At 27.9% G+C, this 17,888-nt stretch overlaps 1 pseudogene; it reads right to left on the bottom strand.

The window, feature by feature from the left end:
• Positions 1–33: 33 nt before the first annotated feature.
• LOC117910486 lies at positions 34–6,199 on the bottom strand (annotated as a pseudogene).
• Between the last annotated feature and the right edge of the window lie 11,689 nt (positions 6,200–17,888).

The following is a 17,888-nucleotide window of genomic DNA, read 5'->3' as shown; positions in this document are numbered from 1 at the left end:
ATGTAGAGTTTCTCCATGAACATTGCTTCATCATTTCAAATACAAATTATATGATATTATGAAAACGGCAACATTACAAGCACAATATGATAAATAACTGAAAAATAATATTTCAAGAGTAATACAAATAGATAGAAACCGTCTACAATTCGGCTTAAATCACACAATGAAGTTTGGAACTTCCAGTTTCTTGAAGTTGTTCATAAAAGGATCAATGTAAAATATTGAGTTTTTGTGCATTTTACTACCATGTTGTCCTTCCCAAGAATCTTCTCAATTAGAATTCATATTGTCTCAGCTATCAACTACATCACACAAAAGATAAAAGTTAGTCCAAGTCAAATAGTTTGAAACTCATGCCCAATATAATGTTATAATCAATAAAATAAAATTGATAAAATGCATTAAGATTGTAAAAACTTAATAAGTGAAACAATATATTAAGGTAATCATGTATTTGAAAGTTTTAAATAATGTCATAATGAAGATAGAGAGATCTCACCATTGTGATATTTGTTTGAGAATCTTTGATAAAGCAGGTGACTGGGATGCCTTGTTTAAAACCTATATCATACAAAAACAAAAATTAATATAATTAAAATAAAAAATCATTCCAATATAAGTATCTTCCAACAATGTCAATGTTTATTATAGTTTTCATGCTGGAGTCGCCTACACTTCTTCAAAAATATCTTCCGATTCTCTTCTCCTAGATAAGAACTCCCATAACTACATGAAACCAAAAGAAAACACAAAAAAAAAAAGTATTTAGATAATCTTGCCTTGGTATTTGGTCAGATAAATGTCTTCAACAAATCAATATATATAAAATTAATAAAAAATGACACTTACCTCGAGAACATCTAGATCAAGAGAAGGTAGGGGTTGAAAAACAAATTGGGCATGAGGATGTGTATCCCATTCCACCCTTTCCCCCCAGTTTACTTCTCCCTTGATTTTTTTAAGGGGCGATGTTGAAGCTCGTCTTTCTCCATCACCATCGGTTATATGCACCGAAAGAGGTAGCTTTCTAAGCTTTGGGCACTTCCTACTAAAAGTTCTTGCAAAGAATCATGAGTCATTGTTCCCTTCCATATGCTCTTCAATTCTGGTAAATTTCTCAATGTCAACCTCTTTAAGTTGGGGAAATAGAGGAGGAGATTATTCATTTCATCAATTTCTTCCCCTTCTTCTTCAACCTCTGTTGCTACTATTATATCCTCCATTTGCTTGCAATCGTCGACATAGATGGTTTGAAGATTTCGGAGGTGGTGATTCACTAACTCATGCGTGAACAAGTGCTTGAGATTGCCACAACTCCTCACCTCCAAGTGCTTGAGACTGGAACGACTTCCAATATTTATTGGTCTGAACTTGAAGAGGACATTTAAGTCTGGCAAGCTATCAAGGTACAAATTGTTTAATGAGGCAACGCAGTCCTCCATGCACCATAAGTATTCTACCCTCTTGCATTTTGATATGGAACATGCTTTCAAATCTCTGGCAATCTTTAGAGATGGAGAAACATCCAGTAGGCAAGTTGGAAGACTACATTCTATTATCTCCAATAGCTGGATATTGGTAGGAAGCATAAGTTGGCAGTCATCATTGTCTTCTCTTCCTTGATTCAGCTCACATCTCCACAAAGCTACTTCTTTGCCAAGAGAACTTCTATATCGCGACACTCCATCCCATCGTTGGTAGTTGTCTACTTCTCTGCCAGGGGAATTACCAGGTGGCCAAACTCCCCCACATATTTGAAAGTAGTAGTGGGTGAGTCCCTGGAACTGCGTTGTTCTCATGAAGCTATCAAACTCGCGCAGGCTAGAAAGATTGATACAAAGGATCTCCAACTTTCTTAATCCATTCAGCTCCTTTATTCCTACAATGAGAAATCCCATATCATCAAGTCTTAGACACTGCAGATGAAGAAGATTGGGTAGTGCCCTATTTAGAGACATATCTTTAATGGATAGGCCTCCGAGAGCAAGACATTTAAGGAGGGCCAATTGCTCTATCCCATCAGGTAACTCTGTCATTCCACTCCCACTAAGATCCAACTCCCTCAACTCTTTAAGCTTTGCCAATGAAGGTACATGATTTAATTTTTCACAATGACAAAGAAATAGAGCTCGAAGATTCACCAAGTTGGAGATAGAATCTGGTAAAGAAGAAATGTTTAAATATGACAAGTTCAAAACTTTGAGGCTCGGCATATGCACAAAGAAGGCATTTGGAAGACCATCTGGACCATACCTACTTAGAAGTAACAGGGTAGAAAGCTTTGGGCAGTTTGGTACTGATTTCAATGAAGAAAGGTGGCTATCCATTAAAGAAACTCTTTCTAGATTTTCTAACCATTGTATCTCACTTGGGAGGTCATTTAGATTTCTAGTAGTTTTCACCATGAATTGAGAATTCCTTTTTGAAATGTTGATAGCCATATCCCTGATCACATCGTGCATCTTTACGCATTTTCCATTCTCACATCTTTCTAACAAACACACATTTTCAAGTTTGTTCAGTATAGCATGCCCTTTATCAAACTCTACTTGCCTTGTTTCCATTTCTCCTACAATCCCCTCAGCAATCCAATATTTGATCAAAGACACCCTTCTAATCTCATAATCCTCGGGAAACAATGCACAATACAACAAACATTCCCGGAGTTTTTCATCATTCAAGCGATCGTAACTGAATTCCAAGATCTTGAACACACCATTTTCCATGTCAATTGTGAGCCCTTGAGTATGTCCCCTCAATTCATTCAAAGCATTCCTCCATTCACAAATATCATACACACCCCTCATGCTTTTGGCTGTTGTGACGATGGCAAGAGGTAAACCGGCACATTCCTTGACAATATCTTTAGCTATTTCTTCTTCTTCTCGGTTAAGTGCACTGTATCGCCCAAGCGTCTTGTTGAAGAGCTCCCTTGCTTCCTCTGTAGAAAGCAACTCAACTTTAATTTCTTTGCACCACATTCTTGAGCAGATATTTCTTGACCTGGTGGTTATGATCAGTTTTCCTCCATCAACTCCAAGAGGAATTCCAACCTGTTCAGGTTCATGAACTTTCCACATATCATCAATATAAGAACAAATTTTTTTAGTTTCTGCAATGCTTTGAATAATAATGCAGACCTTTTATTGTCATCTTCCTCTTCTGAAAAATCTATATTTAACTTTTTAGCAATAGCATCCTGCAAGTCGCGAGTACTTGATTCTTGTGAAACAGTCACCCAATATACTTGGCCGAAAGTGCTACTATTTTCCAAGAGGCGATTGTAAATATGGGTAACGACAGTTGTTTTGCCGATCCCCCCCATTCCCCAAACTCCAATGCTTTGGATCTCACATTTCTCTAAGCATGTCCAAATCTCTTCCAAAATTCTTTTGGTTGTAGTTTCACCTATCAGCTGTGTTGTTAACAATGTCATTCCTTCATCTTGAAGAACATCAATTAAAATCCCATCAGGAAATTTACCCAACTCAAGCAGATCATCTACTTGTTTAATATTAGCTTCAACTGGCTTAGGAACCTTAATCTTGAGAAACATCTTTTCTTTGCAGCTTCTTGTTCTATCTTTTGTGCACGATCTTTCATATGTTGCACTTCAATCAACCAAATTTCAACTTCTTCCTTTTCCTTCTTTCGGTGATCATACTGTGCATTTTTTAATATGGTGTTGATATCATGTTCACGAGCCTTGAGTCTTTCCATTTTGTCTCTTAGGGTTGTGCAATTCTCTTCAAGGATTTCATGATAGTTGAAGCAATTAGAAATAGATGACCACAAATCTTTCAATAGCCCAATGCAAGTTAGTGTTGTATCCACATATTCCATTGCAAACCTGACTAATTATAAGAAAATTGTCATTAATACTTTAACTAACAAAATAAAAGATAGCAAGTCAAATACTACAAATCTCTAGTAGTTTGATCTTTGCTAATAAAAATAAATAAATTAACCATTAAATTAATCTTTTATTTTGAGACTAAACTTTTTCAATCTCTAATTCATCACATTTCCTTAAATTAATAAAAATAAAAATCTGTTTGCATTTTTTCATATTTTATGTCAACAAGCAATACAAATCTAAAAGGACAAAATAGAATTAATAAAAATGCACATGCGGATTCCTTAATTAATTGAAAAACTAATGAGATTTCTTTTCAGAGATTCCTTCTTGAGATGAAGTTGCAAGGAGGGTATGGTAATCATAAACTCTTCATGGCCTTTCCATACCATATTATAAAATATAATATGTAGTTTAATGAACTAGGATATGGTTTCCATGGTATCCTATATGAAATTTTCACATTGGTGACTTAAATGGACCTAAAAGAGAAGGATGATGAATAGGCTGCTCTTCCAAATTCTAACCTTTTACTAAACTATTCAACATTAAAACCCTTTGAGGAATCAATAGCTTTTAAAGGAAAAACCATAGGCTTAGGGCCATGGAAAACCACCAAACTCAGTTTTATCTCCTTGGTTTATATAGAATAAGGGATAATTCATTGGAATTTTAGGTTTGCAACAAGATATGATCAATCATAATTTAGATCATAACTTTGTCATTTGTCAAATACTTATAATTTTTTGTCGTAGAAGGAAAGAATACAACCCTACAGTTAATTGGATGATGCAACATATCCCGATTTTTAAAAATTACTAACAATTTAGTATATAAACATGAAAATTTTTCTTCAGAATATACAAGCTTGCAAAAGCTTTCAATTTCACTTAATATATGTAGGGTTGAATTAATTCACTACAATTCTTACACTTGAGTATGTGTAATTCACTCATTCTAGAAAAATGGTTTTGAAAAGTGTTCAAACTAATTACTTGATTCAAAATCTATGAAGAAAAAAAAAAGAAGATTTCAAAATAAAATATTAAAAGTTGTATTAAAATTGCAAAATGTTTCCTAAACAACTAGAGTTAATAAAAATACCTGCATGAATGCTATTTATGCATTCAAAATCCATTAAAATTTTCAAAAAAATAGAGAATGATTATTCTCACGGGCTATGGGTTCTTTCCAAACTAATTTTTAGGAATTTCAAATATATATATATATATATATATATAATTAGGCCCAAAATTGGTGTTGTAATATTGGGCCGAGTAACACAAATGAACCCACATTCAATAGAGGCCAGTAAAATGAGTTCATAATTCTTTGTGCAAATATAAGGAATAAAAAAAACATAAAATATTTAATAGTTTACTAGCTATACATGTTTTTTATTACCTATAATATTCTTCATAATATTATAGAACAATTCTCACTAACTCATCCATATGTAATGCATAATTAATCTATCCATGGTAAAAACTTGCATACTTTTGTGTGAATAATTTAGTTTCTATATTTATATTATTACATTAGTTTGTAGAATGGAAGTTTCCCTTAATGCACCATAATTATTAATATTCAATTATTTCTAATCCTATAGCATATCCATACAACTAAACATAACATTTCCCAAATGTCTAAGAGAACGATAATGAAGAGGATATAAATGTCCATTCAACTTCAAGTGATAAAATAGCTTATTGTATTTATTACTAACCAAACATGAGATAGGATGTGTTATTCCCTGTTTTATCCTATTCAATATTATATCCGGTCAAACAAATATAACTTAAAGATCTTCATTTCCATGAAATGCATTTTTTATGACCATATTTGGAAGAAGTGGATTCTTTGAGACTATATTTGGCTTTTAAAGGAAAAAAAAATTATTAAAAAATATTTTTTTAAAAGAAAAAAAATTGAATGTAATAGAAAAAGGGGAGGAAAAAAAATAAAGGAGAAGAAAAAAGAAGATATTAATACTTTTTTTCTTTCTATTTTCCTTGTATAAAGGTAGTGAAAGTTAAAAAAAAAAAAAAAAAAAAAAACATTTCTCAATTATTTAATTATTTTCTTGACTTTTCATTCCCTTAATTTTTCCATTAAAAAAACAAATAAAAGAAAGATTTATTCCTCTTTATTTTCTTTTCCTTAAACTTTCCAAATAAAACATAAATATAAACTCAATTTAAATGTATAAAATATAATTTAAACTAATTGAAGCAATAACTCAATACAATAAAAGAAATAAATAACCCTGACCTTGTTCCTGGGATAATTGATAGAAGGAATAAGCTTTGACAAAGTATCAAAGGAGATGAATTATCTGCATTTGTAATATTGAATCATAGGTTATATGCATGGAAGCTCACGTTGAAAAACGAAGGTAGAAAATCTTACAATTAAATCTAAATGTACAATTAGAATATGAGAGTTCAAATGTGATTACGTGCATCATTAAGAATATCATGATTAGTATTCATCAATAGAATTGTAGAATATAAATATTGATGATGGATAAAGTTACAATTTTACTTTATCCTTGAATATAATCGTGACCCAATAATTTTTTTACTTTAATGAATGATTTGGTTCTAAAAATGTGACATCATATTTGGATTGAAAAAACATGACATTATATTTTGTATGGACCCATAAACTTTTACACTTATAAATCCAATTTTAAAAATATGATATCATATGTATATAGGATAACATTTTTAGTTTTGCTAGGAAAAAAAAAGTCAAAGATCTTATATTTTAGAAAGGAAAATATTTTACAACATCACATCACATGATAGATCACAGAATAAGATGAAAGCACTTATATTTTAGAAAAGAAAATATTTTACAACATCACATCACATGGTGGATAGGTTCATAGAATAAGGTCAAAATATTTATATTTTTAAAAAGAAAATATTTTAGAAAATGAAAATATTTTACAACATCACATCACATGATGGATGAATTTATAGAATAAGTTAAAACTGTGAAGTCTTACATTGGATATAAGAGAAAGTTTTTTATTTTATATAAATATGAACTCTTATTAATCATGTAAATGCATTTTAAAGTCATGAAGATGCTTTTTGACTTTTTAGGTGGGGGTCCTTATAAAGACATATTTTTTAAAAAAATATTTTATAACATCACATCACATGTTAGATGGATTCATAGAATAAGGTCAAGATATTACATTTTACAAAAGAAAATATTTTTACAAAGGAAAATATTTTACAATATTACATCACATGACGGATGGGTTGATAGTATAAGGTCAAGATAATTATATTTTGGAAAAGAAAATATTTTTCAAAAGGAAAATATTTTACAACATCACATCACATGGTGGATGAGTTCATAGAACATTTATATTTTAAAAAAGAAAATATTTTAGAAAAGGAAAATATTTTACAACATCATATCACATGGTAGATGGGTTCCTAGAATGAGGTCGAGACACTTATATTTAAAAAAATATATATTTTTAAAAAGGAAAATATTTTACAACATCACATCACATTATGGAAGGGTTCATAAAAACAAAATCAAGACACTTATATTTAAAAAAAGAGAATATTTTACAACAGCACATCACATGGTGGTGGATGGGTAATAGAAATATAATAACTTACATTTGAAAATGAAAACATCTTATAATATCCATATAGGAACAAAACAAATTTGAATTTTAAAAACAGGGGAAAAAAATCTTATAAATGACATGTGGGTCCATAAAAATAATTTATTTTTTATAAAGAAGACATTTATAAACTGCACATGACATTAATTTACAACGAAGAGTAAATAAATCAGCAAATGGTTTAACTAAAGAAGGTTCCTAAGTTTAAGACCAATGTTAAAATACATTAGTAGCTTTCTCGTCGCTTAGTACTCCATTTGTGAGGGTTAAAAGGTTTTTTTTCTCTAAGTTTTTTTAATAATGTATTTAATTCAATTGAAAGGGTTATTTAGATTAATGACATTAATTATGACTTAAATTGATTACCAAGAAGTATGAGATTGTGATGAAAAATACCTAAGAGAGAATAGGAGAGAGAGTAATGAAAATAGTTGAAAGAGAATGAGAGAGGAAGGAGGCAACCAAAGACGAATAGAGAATGGAGATGGTTTGGAGACTTGGAAATAAGAAGTCTATCAAATAAAATAATAATTATTTTCAAAGTGGGGTTAGGAACTTATAGAAAAAAAAATCATACAAATCTATCTATCCAAAAGAAAAAGTTAAATTAAATTTTGGGTTAGATTAATACTTGGTGATGTTTTAAATTAGACTCCCACTTTTTTTAGCCATATATTATATAATTTTTATTTATTTATTTAACATAAGAGTAGGTTTTTTGTTATAATTTTTCTAAAAGATATATAAATTTAATTTTAACTCAATTTGAATGAACATAACCAAATCAAACCCAATCCATAATGTTAAATTAAATTGTTTTTGAGTTAATAAATAATCAATTATAATGACTTCAATTTAATTATAACCTACTAATTCCACTCTATTCTCCAAGTCATTAAAGTTGAATGAATTTTAAAATAGTCCAATGCCTAAGTCCTTGTTGAAGAATATTTTTATGATATTTTTTAAAATAAAAGTTTATTTAGAAAAGTAAAATGCTTTTAACTTGTTCTTTATATTTTTAAATGTTTTCTTTTAAAATATTTTTTATTCATAATATTTTATTTTTAATTATTTTCTCTATTTATAAAATTATTTTTAAAAAAGTAAGTAAAACCAATTAAAATATATCCTAAAAAACACACCATTTTTAGAATATGTTCTCAAAAACTGATATTTGTCCAATTTTTTGAGTTTGAAAATTCAAATAATTTTTTATATTTAAAAATAGTTATCAAATGTGTTCAAACCTTGAGCGTCCATTAGATTCCATCTAGACTGTTCCCTCACCAACCGTGGACTGACTTGGAGAGTTGGGCCAAGTCCAACCTATACATACAAGGGCTATTACTTTATGTTACATGGTGGCAATAAAATAATTCCTTTGTGATATTGTCTTTATCCTTATGACAGCTGGTAATCAACTTAGCTCTATTGACTAATGCTTCTTTAAAAATTGTTTATTGAATTGGTGGTGCATGTGATGGTGATAAGAACTAACACCATGTTTGGTATTAGGGATGAAAAATGGAAATAAACATCTCATTTGTTCATGTTTGAATAATTTAAATGATAATATAAAAGGAATAAGAAGAAATGAAATCTCACTCATAAATGAGATTTTAATTTATCTCTAATATAAGGTATTTTGATTTCCTTAATGTAAGAAATGATATAAAATATTTTAAATTACTATTTTACCCTTAAAATTTTATTAGTTTTATATGAGTTTTTATAATTACTTTTTATTTATTATCTTTGTTAGTAAATATTAAAATGAAAACAAATAATCATTCAAACCTTAAATCAATAAACAAACAAATTAAGATCATTATAGCATATCAAACTATTACATTCATACGTTTAGGTCATGCATTAATAAGTCAAACAATTATATCGTAGAATGTTTTAACTTTATGGAATAAGGTAAATAATTTATACCATGTAAGCAATTAATTGATGAAAAAAATATTTAACCTTTTCTCTATTTTTATTTTTTTTTCATTTTTTTCTTTCTCCCTACAAAAAAATTCAACCACATCAAAATAAACAAACACTTGTGAACTAATTAACTCAAAAAATTTCCAAAAAAAAAAAGAAAGAGGAAAACAAAAATAGGTAATAGCAAAGAAATAAAAAAAAACTACACTATGATTAGTATATGAAGAAAATCAGTCATACCTGCCTCTGTTATATTTCTGAGATGAAATTGCTAGCCAAGAAGAATGAGATTGTGGTGAAAATACTTGAGAACAGGAGAGATAGTAATGAAAATGGTTGAAAGAGAATGAGAGAGAAGGGAGGCACCCAAAGATGAATAGAGAATGGGGAGTGGTTTGGAGACTTGGAAATAGAAAGTCTATCAAATAAAATAATAAATATTTTAAAAGTGGGGTTAGGAACTTATAAAAATAAAATAAAATCATACAAATCTATCGATAAAAAAAAAGTTTAATTAAATTTTGGGTTAGTTTAATACATGGTGATGTTTTAAATTAGAGTACCACATGTTTTTGTCATATATTATATAATATATATTTATTTATTTAACGAATAGGTTTTTAGGTTATAATTTTTCTAGAAAATATATAAATTTAATTCTAGCTCAAACTAAATGAATATAACCCAATCAAATCAATTCAATGATGTTAAATCAAATTGATTTGAGTTAATAAATAATCTATTACAATGACCTCAAATTAATTATAATTTACCAATTCCATTCTATTCATCAAGTGGTTAAAAATGGGATGGATTTTAAAATAGGGCAAAGCCTAAGCACTTGTTTAAGAATATTTTCATTATATTTCTTAAAATAAAAGTTTATTTGGAAAAGTAAAATGTTTCTAACTTGTTATCCATATTTTTAAAAAATATTTTTTTAATAATACCTTATTTTCAATTATTTTCTCTATTTATAAAATTATCTTTTTTAAATATTTTTTAAAAAATAAATGAAAACAATTAAAATACATCCTAAAAAAAGGGCCCGTTTTTAGCATATGTTCCCAAAAACTGATTTTTGTCCAATTTTTTTGAGTTTTTCAACAATTTTTTATTATTAAAAACAGTTATCAAAATGTTTAAACCTTGGGCCTCCCTTAGATTCCATCCAGACTGTCCTCACCAACCGTGGACTGACTTGGAGAGTTAGGCCAAATCCAACCTATTCATACAAGGGTTATTACTTTATGTTACATGGTGGCAATAAAGTAGTTCCTTTGCGATATCGTCTTTATCCTTATGACAGCTGGTAATCAACTTAGCTCTATTGACGAATGCTTCTTTAAAAATTAGTTATTGAATTGGTGGTGCATGTGATGGTGGCAGCCATCAATATAAAATAATGAAGGTGATAAGAACAATCAAGGTAATAGCAAAGAAATAAATAAAAACTACACTATGATTAGTATATGAAGAAAATCAGTCATACCTGTCTCTGTTATATTTCTGAGATGAAATTGCTAACCAAGAAGAATGAGATTGTGATGAAAATACTTGAGAATAGGAGAGACAGTAATGAAAATGGTTGAAAGAGAATAAGAGAGAAGGGAGGCACCCAAAGATTAATAGAGAATGGGGAGTGGTTTGGAGACTTGGAAATAGAAAGTCTATCAAATGAAATAATAAATATTTTAAAAGTGGGGTTACGAACTTATAAAAAAAAAATTATACAAATCTATCCATCCAAAAAAAAGTTAAATTAAATTTTGCTTTAGTTTAATACATGGTGATGTTTTAAATTAGAGTACCAGATTTTTTGTCATATATTATATAATTTATATATATTTATTTATTTAACATACGGTTTTTAGGTTATAATTTTTTCTAGAAAATATATAAATTTAATTTTAGTTCAAACTGAATGAACATAATCGAATTAAACCAATTCGATGATGTTAAATCAAATTGAGTTAATAAATAATCGATTACAATGACCTTAGATTAATTATAACATACCAATTTCATTCTATTCTCCAAGTAGTTAAAAATGGGATGGATTTTAAAATAAATAGGGCAAAGCCTACGTACTTGTTTAAGAATATTTTTTAAAATAAAAGTTTGTTTGAAAAAGTAAAATATTTCTAATTATTCATATTTTTAAATATTTTTTAAAAGTAATTTTTTAATAATACTTTATTTTCAATATTTTTTCTATTTATAAAATTACCTTTTTAAATGTTTTTTAAAAAATAAGTGAAAATAATTAAAATACATCTAAAAAAACGCCCCGTTTTTAGCATATGTTCTCAAAAACTGATTTTTGTCCAATTTTTTTGAGTTTGAAAAATAATTTTTTATTATTAAAAACAGTTATCAAAATGTTTAAACCTTGAGCCTCCCTTAGATTCCACCCACACTGTCCCTTCACCAACCGTGGACTGACTTGGAGAGTTGGGCCAAGTACAACCTATACATACAAGGGTTATTACTTTATGTTACATGGTGGCAATAAAATAATTCCTTTGTGATATTGTCTTTATCCTTATGGCAGCTCTATCGACGAATGCTCTTCAAAAATTATTTATTGAATTGGTGGTGCATGTGATGGTGGGAGCCATCAATATAAAATAATGAAGGTAATAAGAACAATGAAGGCTCGAAAATAATGTAACACCATGTTTGATATCAGGAATGAAGAATGGAAATAGATATTGGTGGTGCATGTGATGGTGGCAACCATCAATATAAAATAATGAAGGTGATAACAACAATGAAAGCTCGAAAATAATGTAACACCATGTTTGGTATCAGGGATGAAGAATGGAAATAAACATCTCATTTATTTTCGTGTTTGAATAATTTAAATGATAATATAAAAGAAATAAGAAGAAATGAAATCTAACTCATAAATGAGATTTTAATTTATCTCTAATATAAGGTATTTTGATTTCCTTAATGTAAGAAATGATATAAAACATTTTAAATTACTATTTTACCTTTACAATTTTATTAGTTTTATATGAGTTTTTATAATTACTTTTTATTTATTATCTTTGTTAGTAAATATTCAAATGAAAACAAATAATCATTCAAATCTTAAATCAATAAACAAACAAATTAAGATGATTATAGCATATCAAACTATTGCATTCCTACATTTTAAGTCATGCATTAATAAGTCAAACAATTATATCTAGAATGTTTTAGTTTTATGGAATAAGGTAAATAATTTATACCATGTAAGCAATTAATTGATGAAGAAAATATTTAACCTTTTCTCTATTTTTTTTTTTTTCATTTTTTTCTTCCTCCCTACAAAAAATTCAACCACATCAAAATAAGCAAATACTTGTGAACTAATTAACTCAAAAAATTTCCAGAAAAAAAGAAAGAGGAAAACAAAAACTGGTAATAGCAAAGAAAAAAAAAAAAAAACTACACTATGATTAGTATACGAAGAAAATCAGTCATACCTGCCTCTGTTATATTTCTGAGATGAAATTGCTAGCCAAGAAGAATGAGATTGTGATGAAAATACTTGAGAATAGGAGAGATAGTAATGAAAATGGTTGAAAGAGAATGAGAGAGAAGGGAGGCACCCAAAGATGAACAGAGAATGGGGAGTGGTTTGGAGACTTGGAAATAGAAAGTCTATCAAATGAAATAATAAGTTATTTTAAAAGTGGGGTTAGGAACTTATAAAAAAAAAAGAAAATCATACAAATCTATCGATACAAAAAAAAGTTTAATTAAATTTTGGGTTAGTTTAATACATGGTGATGTTTTAAATTATAGTACCACATTTTTTTGTCATATATTATATAATATATATTTATTTATTTAACGAATAGGTTTTTAGGTTATAATTTTTCTAGAAAATATATAAATTTAATTCTAACTCAAATTAAATGAATATAACCCAATCAAATCAATTCGATGATGTTAAATCAAATTGATTTGAGTTAATAAATAATCTATTACAATGACCTCAAATTAATTATAATTTACCAATTCCATTCTATTCATCGAATGGTTAAAAATGGGATGGATTTTAAAATAGGGCAAAGCCTAAGTACTTGTTTAAGAATATTTTCATTATATTTCTTAAAATAAAAGTTTATTTGGAAAAGTAAAATGTTTCTAACTTGTTATCCATATTTTTAAAAAATAATTTTTTAATAATACTTTATTTTCAATTATTTTCTCTATTTATAAAATTATCTTTTTTAAATATTTTTTTAAAAAATAAATGAAAACAATTAAAATACACCCTAAAAAAAGGGCCCGTTTTTAGCATATGTTCCCAAAAACTGATTTTTGTCCAATTTTTTTGAGTTTGAAAAACAATTTTTTATTATTAAAAACAGTTATCAAAATGTTTAAACCTTGGGCCTCCCTTAGATTCCATCCAGACTGTCCTCACCAACCATGGACTGACTTGGAGAGTCGGGCCAAGTCCAACCTATATAATTATTAATTGAAGTTTTTCCTAACACAATATAATTATTAATATTCAATTATTTCTAAATGTTAAACTCATTTGAAAACCATAGAATACTAGTTTAAATCATTGAAAGTGAGCAAATTAAATAAAAAAGTAATGAAATAAAAAGAAAATAAATCGGACCATGTTCTAGATCGGATGATTGATAGAAGGAAAGAAGCCTAGGACTTTGCATTTCTTTAATTTGAGCAAGAAGAAACAAATACTTTTAGGCTAGGGTTGCTTTGAAGAATTTGAGGGAAAAGAATAGTGAAGGTAAATTAAAAATGATTTTAAAGTTAATAAATTATTTTTATGTATTACTTTAAATTTAATAATTTAAAAATAGATAAATTTATAATTAATTTTAATTATATTTTATTTATTTTAATATTTTTCACGAAAAATCAACATATTTTTTCTTTTTTTAATATTTTTCTTAAATCAAATAAAAGGTGAATGACAATAAAATAATTGACATAAAGAAGAATGAAGTTTTATGATAAAATTTCAAAATAATGATGGAAAAATATATTTAGCCTAAACCACATAAAATGAAATTAATCCCTTCTTGATATCATAAAATGATATATTAATAGAACATAATTTGGTGGGAGGGTTAATGGCAGAAGGCCCAACCTCAAAATCAAAAGCAAACTCGTAGACCAAAAGGCAAAGAGGATATCAAGGTGATATCAAAAAAATTAAAAGTAAAAATTGCATGCCTTATCTAATCCGTAATATGTCATTAAAATTTAGACATATTATGCTGTCATTAAAATTTCATACCTTCTCATTAAAATAATAAAGTTAATAAATAAACGACAAATTTACATCAGTGTAATATATCAAACTATTGCATTCTTACATTTTAACTCACGCGTTAATTACTAAAACTATTATATTATAGAATATTTTAACTTTAGCTAATAAGGTAAAATAAATTATGGGGTGACATGAATTTTTTATTTTTTTGTCACTTCTTCTTCGTCCAACTACCATTTTCAACCTTATCAAGATAATTAGAAAAAATAAAAATAAAAATAAAAATAGTGAAAAATAATAAAATAATAACAAATACAATGAAAGTGGATATTAAACCCCAAACAAGACCCTTTACCATGAACATGACTATATCTAATCTAAATTTGCTAAAAATTCATATAAATTTTAAATTAGTGTTATTATATTGTGTCAAAATTATATTCCTAAAAGCGGAGAATTACATGATAATGATGCTACTCAAAGTGTTGTACCGGTTTAGTCAAGGGTTTTAATTTTTAAAAAATATGTTTAGGTTAAAATAGATTTTCATCAATCTATATTGTTTATAACCCACAAATCAAATTGAAGTTTTCAATCTTTTTTCTAATTTAATCCAATAAAATTTAAAAATTTTGAAAATTTTATTTAATTTAATTCAATTTGACTTTTTTCAAGTTCGTGTTATTTGCCATTCTCCCACGCCTATAAGTTAGTATAAAATAATTACCATTTTATATGATATACTTGCTTACCTCGACATTTCTATAGATTGGCCATTTTTCAATCATCTTTTAACTATCTTTGCTTTTAACTTCTCTACAAAAAAATAATTCTCTTTAAAGTATTTTGTTTATATTATGAACACAAGTTCCTTCAAAAATTAGATACCCTTAATTGTAATTCTTTTGATACTATTTGAGAATTGAACCATCCCAAAACACCTTGAGGTGGTTGCTCTTCTATATATATATATATATATATATATATATATTATTTTTAATTTTGTAGATACATTTTAAAGGTACTAGAATCCTCTTGAACTAATTTAAGACATTGTGTTTGCATGTAGATGTCCTTTTATACCCAAATTAAGTAATATTTACACAGTTGAGAATGAGTTTATTATAACCTCCTCCTATTTCTTAGGTTAATAATTGTTGGAATCCGTGCAACTATTAATAGCAAAAAATAAAAAACTAAAACAAAAAAGAATTTGCAAATTTAACGTGGTTGCTAATTGCTTACGTCCACGGGAACAGAGAAAAGAGGATTTTTCACTATGTATCAAATTAGGGTTACATAAAAGGGTATTTATATTAACTCTTAGGAATAAAAATTTCAAAAATACCCCTAAACTATATCGCAGAGGGCAATACCCCCTCCAACCTATCGTTCACCCACAACAATAGAAGTACAAGTCTGAATAGCAAATGCTTTCACTCTAGCATTTGCTCCCTTTTCTTCATATGTCTTTCACTCAAATATGAGCCACATACTACAACAATAATTAATAATAGATTTAAATAATCATTAAACCTCTTTTACCATTTATTTATTTATTTATTTATTTTTAGACCATTAACATTAAGTTTTAAAATTGCCTAATTATTTCAAATTTGAAATTTAAATTTAATTTAATTACTTTCTAAGTCAAATAATTTTGATGAGATTGGAAAAATAATTTGGTTACTTTCTATAAATAATATGATAGAATTTTATGAAAATTAATTGGTCAAATTTACAAAGTAATTTGATATATTAATTTTGTTTTTCCCTAACTTAACCAATATGAATTTGATTATATTTAATTTTACAAGAACCTTTACCCTTCATTCCTTACGCTAAATTGCAACCCTAATAGTCATATTGATTCATGTTGATAAATTTAAATTTGAAAAAAAAAAACAAAGAAAAAAAACTTGTCCACGACCTGATAGCATGCCCCATATGCATTGGGTATCACCTTCTATTTATTTATCAATTTATCAAGAAATCATTAGTTGTATCAATTGCATACCAATATGTTACTTTCAAATGTTTATTATCTATCTCAAGGTCCTTAAATTAAATTACTTCTTGTTTCCTCAATAATTTTAATTTTGGAGTGGATCCATGCAGTGGCGAATTAGGTTGGGTTATACCGAATCCAGTGGAGGGATCTGAAAATTCAGTGACGTGCAACTGCACCTTCAACAATAACACCGTCTGCCACGTTGTTAGCATGTAACCATATATCCTTTACTTCTCATAACATTTCTATATATCTATACCTACATATCATACTAAATAATATAATATTATATGGTTGTTGATGATTATTAGCTTTGTGTTGTTTCAATTGATCTTGCAGCTCCATGTAAGACAGGTTTTGAGTATGAAAACATAGTTGATAGAGTCAAGGGTTTGACTTGAGTTGGGTTTGGGATGGGCTAGGTTTGGCCCAACATGATGGGTCTATGTTCTATATTTGGGCCTCCAAGCCCATGGCTACTAATGATGGTACCCATGGGAGGAGGATTCTCATATTAGGGTTCATGGTATGTTTTAGTAGGGATTTGAATTTTGTAAGGTCCATTTTCAAATTCCACTATAATGGATTTAAGTTTTTTTCTTGTCACTGGACCATAACAGTTGTTAGGGTTTTAATCATAGTCTACTTGATGTAATATTGACTCATTACTCAATAATTTCAATATTTAGGTTATGTGATAATTTAATAGGACAAAGTCCCATTTTCAAACTGTTTTCTACATTAGAAAATTATATCATTTCTCTATGAGGAGTAAAAATAAAATTGTGTTTGTGTCTACTTTGGTTTGTGTCATGTCAAGTTAAAAGATCCATTCACTTATATATTAGTAAAAAATAATTACAACAAGATTATGACTCATTTCACTAATTCAAAGATTATGACCAATCTCGATGTTTTTATTTGAATTGTTTTTGGGTGAAATATTTTTCTAAAATTGATTTCAGGCAAATCACCATTCAAATTCATCATTAGTAATTTTTTAATTTTTAAAAGTATTTTTTAAATCATTTTTCTTTAGAAACACGTCTTTAGGATAAAGGTACTTTTTAAAAACAAAAATGAGAACCTCGACCATGCAATTCCTTGGATATAATCATATAACTAAGAGAATTTAGATACAAAATGAAACCCTAAAAAGGAACTCCACAAA

Source organism: Vitis riparia, unplaced genomic scaffold (genome assembly GCF_004353265.1).
Source record: "Vitis riparia cultivar Riparia Gloire de Montpellier isolate 1030 unplaced genomic scaffold, EGFV_Vit.rip_1.0 scaffold756_pilon_pilon, whole genome shotgun sequence".
Lineage (NCBI taxonomy): Eukaryota > Viridiplantae > Streptophyta > Magnoliopsida > Vitales > Vitaceae > Vitis > Vitis riparia.
This window is presented reverse-complemented; position numbering and strand designations above follow the sequence as displayed.